The following is a 16,745-nucleotide window of genomic DNA, read 5'->3' as shown; positions in this document are numbered from 1 at the left end:
CAAGGACAAAAAAAGTTTAAGAAATTAAAACCTCTTCTTTGTTCAAAACCCTTGCCAGTTTCTGTTAGTGATTTATTTAAATAAAATGTTAAGTAGTAGGTGTTAATAAAATTACACATGTGATAAAATGACTATTCTTTTAAAATCTGATCTGTAATAAATTTTATAAATTCTGATTGCTAGTTATTCAAGCCGTCAAAGCTTTGCCAACAATAGCCAGCAGAGGTCTATTACTGAAGTAGTATTAATATAGACATCATCACCAATTCAAAGCAGATAATAAAGGACTGACACATTTATTATCATTATTAATTAACAGTTTTCTGAGATGGAATTAAATCAATATGCTGCTCTGATATCATTTTAACTAGTTATGCAAATCAAACATTTAGAGCCCATGAAAGGATATAAATGCCATTCAAAATTCACTTCACACTTATTACTGTAATATCAGAACTTTCAGGCTTTGCTAGTAAAAAAAGGACTTAATGCTCATTTAATTACACTCAGACATAAAGCTTATGGAATGAAAGTTGAAATAGCTGATTAGTTAGGAAGTCACAGTAAGGCTATAACACTAGGGATAGACAATGAGATAATAATGTGAAAATGCAGAGCTTTTGCTCAGAGTTGTTCTGGCAGATCCTATTAAAAAGAACAATGACATGTGTAGGAGAAAATGTTTTAAAATTACAAAGTTGAAGAATCTTTCCTAAAGCTAGGAGAAAAAAGAAACCATTAGTTGTCACTTATATAAATAGAAAAATGCTATGTTAAATCATGTAACATTTTTTTCTAATTATGCTATTAAAATATTTAATCTTTTAGATGTGAAATTTTAACTATTTGTCTGCATAAACAACAACATTAAAGAACCTCATTTGACAGAATAAGATTTTGATACACTTGCTCACAGAGAATTAGCAACAACCAGCCTGGCAAAGGGCTCCTGACTGATGCCATTGGAGATGACAGCCTGAAGATTAAAGAGCCTACAGTAAGGTCAGTGTTGAGATCAAGCTGGCTAGCAACAGCAAGCCCTTGGCTAACCACAGTGGCCAAACGAGATCAGGTTCTAGTCAACCCCTCCAGCACCATGGAAAAAGAGCATCTCTGAGCAGCCCTCACCGTGAGGCAAACTGAACATGGCTGATAAAGAAGAAAGGAAAAAGATCCAGGAGTCTTTTGATCTTGTGCATCTTTGATCTTTGGTCCTGTGCATCAAGCCCAAGAGCATTGTGTATGGATGTCGTTTTGCCAGTGTGAATTATCGTCCTTCACTTTATCCACAGGGTTCCTGGCAGCTCAGGATCTCACAAGTTCTATGCAGTCTGTTGTGTGGAAGACACTGAGGAACCTTGGGTTTTGCCTGTTCACTGTGAATGTCCATCAAACCACGACATTTTTCACATTTTTCAAAATTATTACAGGATCTTTACCTAGATTTTTGCCGCAGATGTTAAGCCTCTCAGCTTTGCCTGACTTTCACAACACTACATTGGGCTTGAAGCTCAACATGGAACTTAGTAAGACTGTGGGAGAGGAAGGGAAGTGACAGACTTCTCACTTAAAGCAGTATCTAATTTTATCATGTTCACAAAACAAAATTTTGGTAACCTGCGAAGATTTCTCCATTCGATATGCTCCATACTCCAGGGACAATGCTCAGCCTAAGTCTTAGAATGAGCAGTCACAGAAGAGATTTATTTGCTGGAAAAAAGGATCTTTTGCTCACTCTGGCAAAGTAGGATATAGAGGATGAGGTAACATTTTAAGAGGCTAAAAGGCTGGATCAGAAAGGCAACAGACTGTTACTATAGTGTAAGGTTACTCAGATCTCGTTCAAAACTATCATTAATTAAAAAACAATGCTTACAAGCAAAAAGACTAGAATTTTATGAAAATGGTAGAAAAGCAACTTGCAAGATTCCTACCATTATATTAACTCAGTACCTAGGTAACTGAAAATATTAGGTTTGCTAAATCATCTGACATGAATCAAAAAAGTGAGGGCAACCATGTTCTGTCACAGATAAGGGTACAATTGAAGTCTCATCTCCACATTGTTTCCTGACTCATTTTATGATTAGCGAGAAGCCTCGCTAGTAGCTAGAAGAAAATTTAGACCTATGAACTGAAGGCAGGTGAGTTAGCACTCTTCAGAGAGGAACCCATTCTGGTTGAAAAGTCACAGAATTTTGTAATTGACCAGTTCACTAACTTTCAAATCTACTTGGAAAAAAAGTTCTCTATTTTTGCACTGTCTGTACTACAAAAACAGAATATGACATCCCGTGATGAATCACTTCCTGCACCCTGTCTCAAAACATGTACTTTAGGCATTAAATAAATATCCAAATTACACGTCCAGAGTGCACTTACAAACCTAAATAACTGCTCGCCAACCTTTTTTTCCCCCTGTTCAACAACGCTGCAGCAGGAAAAGTCTGTCAAACTGTCTGATATCCTGGATCAGTTACCAGGTGAAGAGTGCACTACAGACAGGAGGAATAGGAAGCAACCTAGCAGAGCCCCTTTGAGCACACAAAGCAGTCTAGACAACAGTCATTTTTTATGGTATGTAATTGGAGTATTGTACTTGCTGATGATTTGGGTTTTCAAAATGATTTGGTTTAGATGAGACCCTCTTACCAAGGCATTTCCTAGAGGAACTTTTATACCTGCTAGAATCCCCAGAAAGACTAGTATAAGTATTTGTTAGCTTTATCCCTGGTATGGAATGAGAAAAACAACTTTTTCAAAATCCACACCTCATCACCACTTTGAAAGTAGAGCCATAATTATCTCAAAAGTTAAAATTATTAACAGCTGCTCAATTTGGAGGTAGTGAAAAGGGAAAGGTTTGCACCATACAAAGAACTGGAACAGCTGGGCAAAGTCTCACCTGTTGTTAAAAATGCCATCAATCCTATAACAGAGACAGTCAAGTGATAGCACCTTTGTGACAAATACTTTATGCGGTTGCCCTCAGCTCTCTAGTGCCATATAGCAGCTCAAGGGGAGGGAATAGTTTGTCACCAGAAAGGTTGATGCTATGCACTACCAGTGTTAGGTTGAGACCTAATGATCTAAAAGACTTTTTTTTTTTTTTCCAGTAACTGGAATGGGGGATGTTGCTAAACAGAAGAGCTTCTCTGAAAATGGGGAACAAACAAAATTGACTATTTTGACTGCAGACCTAGTCACCAAGTAAATTCCAAATTACGTCCATAAATATGACTTACTTTCTTAAGTCATAAAGAAACACTGATACAACCACAGCTAGAGAGCTTGAAATAAGGATGAAAAGGGGGCAGGGGGGGCGGGGGGGTAGGATTTTTAAACTCAAAAGAACACGATGAAATTTGAAGACTGGGCTGGCAGTAAGAGTAAAGTTGTGCTGCTCCAGGTTCTTTGCTGAACCTAACACAGTATACCGTTCATTGAGATGCAGTGCAGCAGAAGGAAGGAAGGGGTTTCACTCAAGCATCTACATGAAACTCTGGGTTGGTAGAGGGGAAGAAAATCCTGGCATGTATGGGGAATATCTTCCTCAAAACTCTGTGTTCCGTTTCAAAATGATATTTCCTTTAACAGTCCAAGAGACAGAAAAGTGAAGGAAAACACAGCAGGAATGGGCATTTGCAGTAAAGTAGATTGCCAATACCCAATGTAGGAATCTCACTGCAACTGTTTACTTCTCCCACCTTCATGTCAGAAAAAGGAGAAAATATTTTTCTCTGGGCTCACTTCCCCCAAGATGACTTTCTCATGGAAAACTGGCAGAGGAAACGTGGTAATCGCCACACAAGCTGAAAACTTAGGCTGTTAGTTCCACAGGCGTTCATCTTGCAAGTTCCTATTGTTAAAACAAAACCAATAGTTAACAGTTTGGTGGGAAAAACAGGAGTTAAATTTTGCATGGAAAGTGGTTGGAGGGAGTACACATAGTGCAGCAATCATACATAGAAAAAAAAACACTAAAGAGCTGGGGTTTTGTTCATAATGTCCCACTCAGTTCACAATCAAATAGGGTATTAGCTATGCAAATACAAGCATCACAGGCATCACTGGCACTGAAGAAGTAATCATCTTTTATTAAGAAAGCCAAGCACACCCCCCACACACACCCCACACACCCCCCCCCAAAAAAAACCAAACCAAACCAAACAAAAACAAAAAGACAGGCAAACAAAAAACCTCAAAGGACCACAGAGCTGTGCCTCTCAACTCCTAAGAATTCCATTCAACCAGCGATCACTTCTGCACACAACAGTACATCCAACACAAGTGAAAGAGTCTTTTAGTACAAAAGCTTCTCCAACCTAGAAGGTCAAGCTGAAACCCTGCTTAGGTCAATAAAGACAATGAAATTCCAGATCTCTTCCTGTCACTCAGGTTTCGTTATAAGACTGCCACTCCTTGAGTAATCATTCAGCTTATTTGGTAATTCTTGGGAAAAAAAGGCCCCAAACTGGAACAAATCAGTACACTTTGGCCAACACTAAAGTATTGGTGGAGCTGAATGCCAAATGTAGCAATTACTTCTCAATACCTCTGGTCTAGGTTGCTTGCAAGCAAAGTCATTTTCTTACATGAGCACTACATTCACTGAGCAAGAACAAAAAAAAAAAAATCCTCCCCTCTACATCCAAATGAAGTCCACAAGCCTTCTCTTCCCTCCCTTCCCTCCAATCCAAAGCCTTCAGGCAGAACTGAAAGGTAGGGAAAAAAAGACAGATGCACAAAGTGAAAAATTCAGCAAGCTACTAACCAAAAATAACCTGGGAATAACATTATGGAAAAGATATTTTTAGATCACTTTTGTCTCACAGTAGTCATAAAATACCAGATACTTTAACCCCCTAAGAAAGTAACACAAGGTTTTTATCCATATTGTATCTTTCAATTTAAAAATTGTGATACTTGCAAGCTACTCAGGATGACATTAAAACATATCCACCTTAATTGTATTAACTAAAACTAAAATAACACACTTTCAATTATTCAGGCGCCCAATTACCAGATGCTGTGGTGATCAATCTGTAAAACAGAGAACAGAATTCCTGAAAGGAGGACAGCTCAGAAAGTGAGATCACCTATCAGCCAGACAATCTCTCAAAGAGTATAAAGCATTACTTTTGAACTCCTAAGATTTGTCCAAGTACTTTTAAATAATGACATTCAATTTCATCAGTATTTATGGGTATTTTTTTAAAACTTCCCAAGTATCAATTGCTTAGCATGTTTGCTATCCTTGTTAAAGTTTCATCAAATCATAGTATCTAGAAGAAATCATAGAAGACTCACCCATACTCTCTTGCAATCAGTCTTGTCTGATAACAAACCTCTGCTCCCCCTGCTCAGACAAAGTAGCAACCTGTCAGGAAGCTTGAGTAAGGAACCAATAATGAGAACAGGACAAATTGAGTAAAGAAACCAAGAAATTATTCATTTGTAAGCCAATGAAGAGAAAGCCAGGAGGCAGTAGAAACTAACCTGACATGTACGTGGGAACCAGGGTGAATACAATAAGAGCCCAGGAAGTGGGAATGGTGAGGAACAGTTAGATGCAGAAAGGTAGAGAGGTAAAGTGTGAAGGCAGAAATAAAAGCTTTCTGCTTCACTGTGTCTACTACATTAAACTCCATCCTATCCTAGATTCCAACAGAAGGGTTCCCAAGTTTTTCTCTGCTCTTAACAAATACCCGTGAATTGACTGGTAGTACACAAACACCATTTGATCTTTTTCCTGCACCTATCCAAGATGAAGGATGACAAGTCATGCATGCCATTGTTACAGTCCCTCAGTGATATATCCATTACACAGTTTCCAACCCCAATAAAGAAGCATGCAGTGATGTGATCTTTTACTATTTCCAGTTTTCTTTAAAAAAAATAGGAGGAGAGCACCGAGTTACCCATATATGTGTTTGCAACTGTGGCTGCAAAGTCAAGACAACAGAGTTTTGGCTAAGCTACAGGAAGGACTTCCAATAAGGTAGAAAACTTGAAAAATTATTTTAAATTTTAATTTTTTTTTTTTTTTTTAAAAATTTACTATAGGTTGCATTTACAGGGATGCAATTTTAGTATTTCTTTACATGTAACCACTTGGCTTACCAACTTTACAGTTGTCTGTAACTTCAGAATGGGGATTATTTCCAGGCATGATCATCTGTCTCAGCAGCCATGTCCAGACTGCTTTCTGAGAGATGCCACAACATCACCGAATGCTACCTCAATCTTACCTGCCCACTGAGGATGCTAACCTGGAAACCATAGTATGTCTGAAAGCTCCCTTAATGGTAACAAGGCATTATTATCATTAAGCATTGGTCACTCTGCACAGCAGCTCTGCACTATCTATCATTTGGAACATCCTTTCTCTAGGCATTAATGCATTTTTCTATTCTTCCTCAAATAAAGCAGAACCCAAAACAACAGTATTATTTAACTTGTGTTTCATTTTGAGTAACTATCTAGATATGACAATGTTACCTAAAATAATTCTCTTTACAGTACTGCAATCCAGAGAAATAATGTTAGCAGATGTACTCATCAATAATCATGAAATAGTAAATTTACCTGGATTCCTGTTCCTTACATCATCAAGCAACTTAAATGTTAATGTAGTAAAGCCTCAAGGTGAATGTGAATGCCAGTACCATCATCCTTGTCTCACAGATAGGGAACTGAAGCACAGACAGGTTAAGTAACATGCCCAAGGTAAAAAAAAAAAAAAGGAATATACACAAAGACACAGCCTCCCATTTCTTGTGCTGTCATTACACAAGGCCATTTTCACACAGAAGAATCAGATTTTTAATGCAATTCTAGGCAGTAGTTAGTCTTCTGATTCCTTACATAAATTTTAGTGGTACAGACATTTTCTGGAGTCTGTGACTCCGGCTAGATTATTATTAGTCCTGCTTTAGTAAGGAAGCAGCAATATGATTCTTCCCTGACAAGAAATACCAGCATAATTTATTGCATTATTACTCCTCTGAACTGAAAGCAATTAATTACCTCCAGCAGGATGCACAAGTGAAAATTCATCAGAGAAATGTGATGAAAAATGTACCCACTGCTTTAAAATAATAGGTTTTAATGGTTTTTTGTTTGCTAGCTAATCTAGAGCATCTTATAAACGACTAAGGATTAGTTAGCAGTTGCAAAACCAGTTTTTCCTCCCTTATATTATTCTATCATCGATAATCTTAGAGGAGAGAGAAAACACTGCCACATTAATAACAAAAAAAAATCATAATTTTTTTCCTGTTATGAAATTGGTAGTATGTTTGTATGTAGAACATATGATAAAGTATACATGGATTTATGTTGGTAGCACTTCTTTTTATTATGCATCATCAAACCCAAACTAACAATTTTGCTGGAAAAGCCGGCAAAGTTATTCTGCACTTGCACAACAGAGAACATTCCTCTGTGTTCTGTGGGAAGGAAATGAAAAGCGCGGTTGAAAGAAAAGAAAAAAGATAATCTCACAAACACAAATCAGACTATTTCAGAAGGCTAGTACACTGAAGTATCTATATATGCACTGCAAACCTTCCTTCAGGTTCAAAGTAACAGGAGAATAACAAACAAAAGTGTTTTATGTTAATACACTGGGCGTGTATGTTAGACACAGAGCTAAATTCATTACATTTATTTCAGCTTTTCAGAATTATTCACATCTACGTGATTCTGTAATTGTTTTTTCTATAAAGTTATTGGAGTAATTTTGCTCTGAATATTCCCGATCAATTCCTCCTCTCAAGGGCACAGTTGAAAAGTGATATTTGAAAACGGTCCCTGATAGATTGCATGGTTAGTCAGCAGCAGAGACAAACAACCTAATCCAGCGCAAATTAGTTCAGCTGCCAGCAATAGTTTTATACAAAGATGTAAATTATGTTGTCAAAATCGGTCGCTTTCTAGCTTGCTGCTCAGCTAACAAGAAACCACTTTGGCTGATAAAGATGAACACTAAGCTTTTCTCGCTTACAAATTTGCAAATCTGCCACTTCAGCATTCTGTTAACCACAAACAAAACAGGCCCATATAATTGCTTCCTTTTTTCTGTACGGGTATTTCTCTCAGTTCTATTTCTCCACACAAAAATACAAATAAAAACCATAAATAGAATCTGAAAAGTGTAATGGTCTTGAAAATTTTCTTTAAAAAATGGAAACAAGGACAGCCACAATCACCTACTTTTAACATTTCCAACAAAATCGTAAGACGTTACTCCAATACAAATACCACCCAGTCATACCAATAGTTTAGGAGATTTACTGTATAAATGTGGCATTCACAGGACTTCTGAACAGAGCATAAATGTCTTGATAAAGGAAAAATACACGCATCTATTTTAATGTAAGCTAAAGTGTCTTTGGAACAGCTCTGGCTGACAATGGTCCATCTGTATCTATTGCTTTGCATGTTGTTGTTAAGAGTAGAAAATATATATGATATTATTACACTAGTCTGACCACTTTAAGTGTAAACTAGATATATCTAACATTTGTATGAAAATAATAATGCATTATAACTGTAATTATATACAGTATAAGTCAAATAAGTAAATTATAAATTACAATTACCCTTTAAAGTTGCTAGTCACACTGTTTGCTTTAAAATTAATTGCAGGTGCTCCTGAATGTTTTATTGCAGCCCCAAAGTTGTATATTTCAAAGAACAGTACAGATGATTCCTGTTTATTCGTTAAATTAAAGCTTTGTTGGTAAAATTACAGCTTAATTAATATTATGGGTACTGTATAACGAAATAGTTTACCTTGTGCATAATTTATTTCCACATGCATATCTCAGTACAGACCCATTACAGCTCTAAGGCAGCTAAAATAAAATATTCCTCCTTTGCTGGCATTTTTCTAAATAGCAGTTCACTAAATCAATATTATTCACTTGGTATTTTTAAAAGCAGTGTATCTTAATAATTACACAGCATTAGAGTAGGCAATAATTTCACTTGCTAAGCGTATTAAATTTAGCAAACGATCAGTCAAATAGTTTGTTCTTCTTCAGAATTTGTAAGCAGAGAGTGAGAGAGTTTGGAACCATGTTACGTTGGTATAAATGTCACATATAGTTTAAGGCTGTGTATGTGACTCCCTAAGCAAGCACAGTGCCATATATCTTTATTAGTTTCATTGGTCAGTGCAGTGACCAGTTGTTTATACTCATTACGCAAGACAAGGTGAACCATTTGGCACAGACCACAATCACGGCTAAAAACATATGACTTTGCAGAAAATAAAAATTGTAGGAAAGGCTGCACACAATCCTGTGTATACATACTACCAGAATAACATTATTTATTTATTTTAATGCTGTTTCAGGCTTCTAGTTTCTCAGATATGCCGAGGCAAATTTTTTTGGCTTCATTTTTTCCTTGTTTTAATGTAATAATAAAAATAGTTTCACTACTGTTCATCACTAGAGATTTCTGAAGAAAAAAAAAAAGAAAAAAATAAAGAAATGTATTAGTTAAGCCAATGGAACAATAATCCACAAACTAGATTGATGAATGTATGTTATTTTTTTTTAAGTACTATGCATAAAGTACTATCATTGGGGTTTTTTCCCCTCACAGAATATACGTCCTTACTCAGTGAGTGGAATGTAATCAAATTGGTGATATATTAAAGTAAATTCATTAAAACAACTTACAGATAGCAGCTACTTTCTCTTGCATTATTTTGATTACTGTATCTTGTACCACCACGCATATGCATTTCTTTCATCACACAGATATAAAATAATTTGTCTCTAAAGGGAGAAAATATTTGATTCTTTTTCCCACACCTGTCTTTATTGCTATGTCAAAATAATCCAAAATATATTCTAAATTGTTCTCCCTGAAATAAGACAGCATACCTGTGCCGAGGTGTTAAGAAGGTGGAGGACTAAGATCAGAATAAGGAATTAAGGATGTATAAACACAGTTTTCTCTCTGAAAATCCCTGATAAACCAGCCGATATTTAAAAGAATGTATCTTCCATGACAGCTGACTGATAGTCACTGATAGTCACAAGGATAGAAGCAAATCTGGCAATAGTCATGTTTCAGGGATTTTTCCTTCCTGATGTTGAAAATGAGATTAACTGCAGGAAAGACTAAGAGTATAGAGCACATACTATTGTATCTGGGGTAATCTCCTTATGATATGAGAAGCAAGAGACAAGAGCCTGGAGAAGACAATAGAAGGAAAAAAATGGGGGGGGGGGGGGGGGGGGGCGGCGGCGGGCAAATAAGCCAGGTTTCGAGGGAAAAAATAACTGAATAAGATGAGATGAAGATTTAAAAGTGCATGACAGCACTCAAGAGTGAAGTTTGGGGGCAAAACCGATGCAGTTCAGGGGACACAGCAGCTCTAGAGACACCGTTTAAGAGGTGTGTAAGTAAAGGGTTTCCCCAAGAATATTGTAACACTTACTGTCCCACAGAGCCAGCACTAGTTATCTGTGGAAGGACTGACATGCTATACTAGCTCAGCATCCTACAAAACTCAAGGAAAATCTGAACATGCTGAAGAAAAACAGCATGCTGAAAAGTTACAAACTGCTTGCTCATTCTACACCACATTTTAGGGCAGGAAACACAAACTCTTATGTTGAGAGTGCAAATATTGATATATCAGGTCAATTCACTCACCTTTTTTTAGGTACTGGCAGCTGAAACTTGCACCTTAGTATTAAGGTCTAAATACAGCTCCAAATCCTTTTGTCAAAATCTGATACTGATACTGACTACAACCTCAACCAAAACATGTGTTTACTAGACAAATAAAAAAAAAAAAAAAAACACCACCAAAAAAACTCCAACCAAACAAAAACAAACCAAAACAACAGAGAAAATAGACCAGAAACCAGAGAGCCCATGGTAACTATGAAGAATGTCTTTGTATGCGCATTTGTTGGCTCTAGTCAAGCCAGACACAGTGATCAAACCAGCCTAGTTACTTTCAGTGGAAACTTCAACTTAGCAAAATTTCCACTAATAGCATCTAAAGTAAATAGTCAATCTTTTCGTTTCTCTATAAAAGTGATTAGCATAAATTTCTTATTAATTCAAGGGCTTGGTAACCACTGGCTGAAACCACTAGTGATAGGATGTCTTAAAGCACAGTGGAAAAAGGGGTTTTTTTCCTGCAAAGGAATTCTAATCACCCCACGTTAGCATAACTAAGGCAACCACAGAAACCAAGGTTTTAAAACCAATCTCCCTAGAGGCTGTACTCCTAGTGCACATTATTAACAGCTTTAAAAGTCTCAGCCTACACCAAAAACTGCTCAACATCCCACCTTCCTTTTCTGTGTTCACATGCAAATTGAGCAAACTAAGTTACTACAGCTTCATACAGAAATACATTTCCACAATGACATTAGCAAAATAGGAAGGGGGGGAAGGGGGGGGAGATAAATGAAATCACTTATGTAGAACAGAAGTTTCACAAGAAGCCCAGGATGCTATGGAGTAGGTCTGTCATAAGCATACTTGCTCTAAAAATCTAAGGGTCTTGAGGATAATAAAGACAATTCTGCAAAAAGAAAAAAGATTTTGCACCCAAGATAGATTATGATAGCAAGAACTGTTTTCTTTCATAGAGTACTACTGGTTTGCTATCCTATAACAGGAGATTCATATTCACCTTCTGATTTGAAGTGCTTGGTTTAAAAGTTTCAAACACTGAAGTTCTCTAAAACAGTGATCAAAAAAACCCAATTTTTTTCTTATCTATTTCCTGAAGTTGTCTCTTAACTCCACAGGCATCGAAGCACTTGGAATTTTATAATCATGGGGATCGACATGCCATTTGATTCAAATCGACAGATACTTATAATATTGAATATTCTAAACAATTAGTACCTTCTTCACCAGCCACCACTGACTGTAATACCCTTAACTTTCAAGCCATTACTGCTTTATTATATAGGAGAAAATATAAATAGGAAGGCCACTTGCTTTAGGATTGAAAGCTTTAACATTTTGTTCCTTTTAATCTGCAGAAATGTAATTAGATCATACACCTGTGTTCATACTGTAATGTTCTAAAAGCCAAAATGTGACCGTTTCCAAATATTCTATTTTTCTCTGTAATAAAATCAGGATTTGTACCTTTGAAGAGCAAGTTTTCCTTTGCTATTACAAGTACCATGCCTGCGTTTTCAAAGTATAAACCCTTGCTGAACCTGGGCTGCCAAGCAATGAATGTTTAAATGCTATTATCAGTACTGGTTGTATATTTTACACAGCATATATTAGTGAAGCTTTTTTAGAACAACAAACTCAATTAAAATGTTTTGAAAGCAAACTTTTGACAGCTGCTTGACTGACAACATTTTAATCTCTCTAGCCAGTATGAAAGTTTTGGGATTTTTTCTCCACTTGCTTTTGTTTTCATTAGGAGGGCACTTTTAAGGGAAGATTTTCATGTCAACCCATGCCGCCTACCCAAGAGGCAGTCAAGGACACAGCAGCTGCAGAACCATACCAACTTTAGACAAAACTGTCTTTTTACTGGGGGAGAAAGAACACAAAGATTTTTAAATGACTCTTTTAAAATGTACTGTAGATAGGTCTTTACATCTTGCTGATGCCCCCTGATTATAATGTGTCCAAGTCCAGTCATCTACAGCGTTATTAAAGAAAAAAAAATCACCTTAAGAAAGGCAGAGTGCATACCAAAGCTACTAGTCAGTGAATATGTATTATAATTGTCTGACCTGTGTTTATGTCACCAGATAAGTGCTTACACACAGGTACAAACAGCCAGCTGAGATCCTTTTCCCTTTGAGGAAGGGGCAGGGAAAAAAAAAAAAAAAAAAAAATTATTCAGACAGACAAGAGAAAGGAGTACTATCGAAGGTCCCGTCCATAACCCGCCCCCCCCTCCCCCCCCCCCAAGCCCCCTCACTGCTTTCCCTGGACTGTGGTATGAAAAAACAATGGCTTTTCTGAGGCACTGTGCAGACAAGCCAGCTCTGAAAAAACTAATAGCCATGATTAATGGCAATGGGCTAGAGGAGAGTTGGGACACAGCCGCCACATATATCATCCTTTCCCATCAGTCTCTGCTCCTCCCTGCCCCTCTTCCACCTACCAGCAAGGCATTATAAAAACGTCTTATCTGCTTTTGACTTTCTTCTGAAATCACAGCACTGCTGAAAAAGAAGCGGGGGGGGGGGGACGGGACGGGGAGGGGGGGACGGGACAAAGAACCAATAGGGTGAACAAGAAAATGGCATGTAAAATAACTATAAGATATTCCAGGGGAAAATGCATGAGCTGTAATCATTCAAGATTTCAGCAACTTGACTCTTCACATGCTGAAGCCACATTTTCAAGGTCTTATCTGCCATATGGTTCCCTGTTTGGATGATTTATTAGGTGTAGAAAGCACACTGATAAATTTTACTGCATTTCCCTGAATAGGCAACCTATGGTGTCAATAACAAAGCTCAGGCCGCTTTAATGAAAACTGTAAGCACCAAAGGGTAACCATTTATTTATGAGTCACTACAGTATTACTGGGACAAAATTTATCTTCCCTTCTCACGCACTCTGCAGAAACCAAATCTGGTCAAAGAAACAGCGATCACATCCATATGTCAGTGACTTACTAACATGTCTCCTGCACACTTGGGGCTCGTATCCAAATAAGCAATTTCCATTTAATGACAATTTTCTCTAATGTAAAAGAAGATCTTGAGTTTTAAAACTGTTAAAAAATACATTGGTGACAACTTGCGTATCTACAAACCATTACATAGTGTTAATTTTCTATGTCCAAGAGAAAAAATAAAATCCATCAAAAACACACATAATCATTTCAGTGGTTTAAGCTTTAGGAGTATAGAAGTGGATCATCAAAATCACTTTGGGTATTCTTGGAAAAAAGAAAGCTGAAAACAAATGACAGCTTATAGATGTAAAAAGCAGTGTTTACTCTTCCATCAAAGATTTCAGAGGATTAATATACTGACACTTTGGCCTTAATTCAAAAAACGTAACTCTTGAAATTTCTTACGTATCTCTTTGCCTTTTTTTTTTTTTAAGGCTTTAGTTTAAAAGAACATATCGCAATTATTTTTCTATTTCATGCATTGAATGTAACTTGCCTTGTGCCAAGGCACTTAAGATACAAAAACCAAAATTAAAAAATGCAGAATATACCTGGAGCTTGTTACTGCTTACAACCACTATTTGAAAGGCAAACTGAAATTCTTTGTTATTTATCCTCTATGAAAATTATCAACAATTCAGAACTATTGAAGACTGACAGGACCACTTGTCTCCCTCACACATATGGGCATCTTCTCCCCTTTCAAAAGCCAACGAGCAAACCAAGTCATGAACCTCATGCATCATGTGGTATGAACATCAAGATTAGCATGAACACAGGTGAGGAGGTTTTGGCTCCAATCACCGTGTCCCCTTTTTTCCTAAAGATATGCAAAAGCATATATTAGTAATAGAATTAATTTAGATTTCATTACTACATCACTCAAACCACTATTTAAGTCTGAACCAAAAAGTGCCACACTTTCAGAAGGCCAACAGTTGCCACTGCATGCTTGAAAAAGCCTTATGTTCACCTAGATACTTAACTGGTAGCTTTCAGATAGCAAACTACTGAACACCTTGCCCTCAACATCCACCTTTAATTCAGATACATAACATGCTATAAGTACACACATGTCCTTTTTATTATAACTATAAACCTAGTGTCAATTAGTAGTTCTTGGCAGCAGTCCAACTGCAAACACAAGATTTTAGTCCTTAGTGGTATGGAGCATAAAGTGTTTAAGGAGCTGGGCAGTTAAAAGACTGGCTTTCTACACGCATTTTTAACCTTTGACTAGCGTTGCTCAAATACAGCTTTCCATGTAAGTAAATGAATGTCATGATCCCAGCGCAGAGGGGAGAGCCACTCCAGCTTGTGAAAAAAGCGAGCAGCAGCCACTCCTGCTTTGTAAAAAACCCTGACCCTGAAGTGACAGGATACTTGACCAATGTGCAAAACACCAAGAATGACATATTCTTTAATTAGGAAACAACATTTTCTGAATTAACAAGCACCTTCTTTCTTGCTACTGAAAAATTTCTTAAGAAAAGATTGCCCAAATTACTACACATGCCATTTTTTCTCAGTTTAACACCTGAGCAGAAGCCAAACTGTGCACTCTGAAATACCTGATGGAAACCATAACATATACCAGCTTACTGCAGATAGCATTCTTGTTCCTCCCTTCCTTCTCCTTCACAGAAGACTGTTATGAAAAAGAAATTATTTCAGACTTCATTTTTAAGTAGGGGAGGGGATAAAGAACACAGGGTTCAGCTCTACTGTTCTACCTGAGTAGTAGAAAACTGCTTGCAAATGTACAACAATTTAAAGTTTCAGAGGCTTAGAGTGAAGGCTGATGTGTCTTTTGTAGTCACTGTCCAGCTCTACAGCACAGCTTTGAATTCAAGAGCTTTCATACATGCAGTAAACCCATCAGTCACCTTCATCCATATGCTGCCCGTTTGAAAGAGCCTAACTGGAGTTGCCACATGCCTGTCTTCTCAGAGCAGATCCCTAAAGCTGACCCTGTCCCTTATCCCACCCAGAACTCATCTCCTACCGGTCACAGACACTGACCTAGAGTGCACATTTATCTGTGAATGAAATAACTTTCTGTCATAGCCTTTTCATAAGTCAGTTTTATGGAGTAAGAAACGGACACCAACTTTTTTAGTCAACAATCGTTTTTATTTGGCTGTCCTCTGCTGATATTCTAGATTTTTCCTGAAAGTATTAAGAGGCAAATTGCACGCCAGATTATTAGATGTAAATTGGTGCCAGGATTGTAACCCATCAGCTGCAATTATCCATGCATATAATCTATTAGTCTTCTGTTTCTAAAAGCACCCCACAGTTTGCTCTCTTTACTCCCTCCAAAAATAAGCTCTACACCAAGCTGCACGGTAATGATCTCCAGGACAATGATAGTTTTATAGTTAAGGGCGAAAAATGTCTTCAATGCTGTGTTTACACTGAACACTTCTGGAGCAGGAACTGTATTTTTATTGTGTGTCTATGCACCAGAAAGAGGACTCCAATCCTAGCCAGAAATTCCTCAATACAACCACACTACTAATAGTTCGTATCTATTTCTTCACAGCACTTATAGTCAAGAGTCTAAGGGAGAGAGGGCAGTCTCTCTTGAAATGGAAGCCACTCACTTAGATTCCTGCACTTTAGTTTTTTATTAAATTTACTTTTCCCTACAATACCTGTCCCATTTAGAAATATGCTGTTACCATGAATTTCCATAAATAAACCAGTAGCTGAACAGCACCTTTACACAGAAACATGTCGATATGAACATTTTCAAAATATTCTGCCAAGAGATAGACCAGCGTACGCTTTTTCAGAGCAACTAAGCTCATTGCAACAACTGTATAACCTATCATGTATGCTGTAAGTCCTATGAGCTTAACTATGAGCCTGTTTTGTCAAATTAGGTGGAAGAAAGCACAACGCCAAGGCTGCAGGCAGTCCCTTCACCCACTGTTAGAGTACAGCTTGCTTCAGCTCCACTTTAAATCAGCATTATGCTGAAACTGAATTACAGCTTTCTCCCCACACACACATTTATGCTATTCCCCATAGACTGTTTGGGTGTCAAATCTGCATAATCACTATATATTATTTTTCAATAACCATAAAG

At 37.2% G+C, this 16,745-nt stretch overlaps 1 protein-coding gene across 1 annotated transcript in view; it reads right to left on the bottom strand.

The window, feature by feature from the left end:
* LRMDA (leucine rich melanocyte differentiation associated) overlaps nt 1-16,745 on the bottom strand; it is a 691,665-nt gene that overhangs the window by 586,308 nt on the left and 88,612 nt on the right. The gene's annotated exons all lie outside the window — the stretch shown is intronic.

The sequence above is a fragment of the Leptosomus discolor genome, chromosome 6 (assembly GCF_034619465.1).
Source record: "Leptosomus discolor isolate bLepDis1 chromosome 6, bLepDis1.hap2, whole genome shotgun sequence".
Lineage (NCBI taxonomy): Eukaryota > Metazoa > Chordata > Aves > Leptosomiformes > Leptosomidae > Leptosomus > Leptosomus discolor.
Note: the sequence above shows the minus strand (reverse complement) of the source record. Positions and strands in the feature narration are given on the sequence as shown.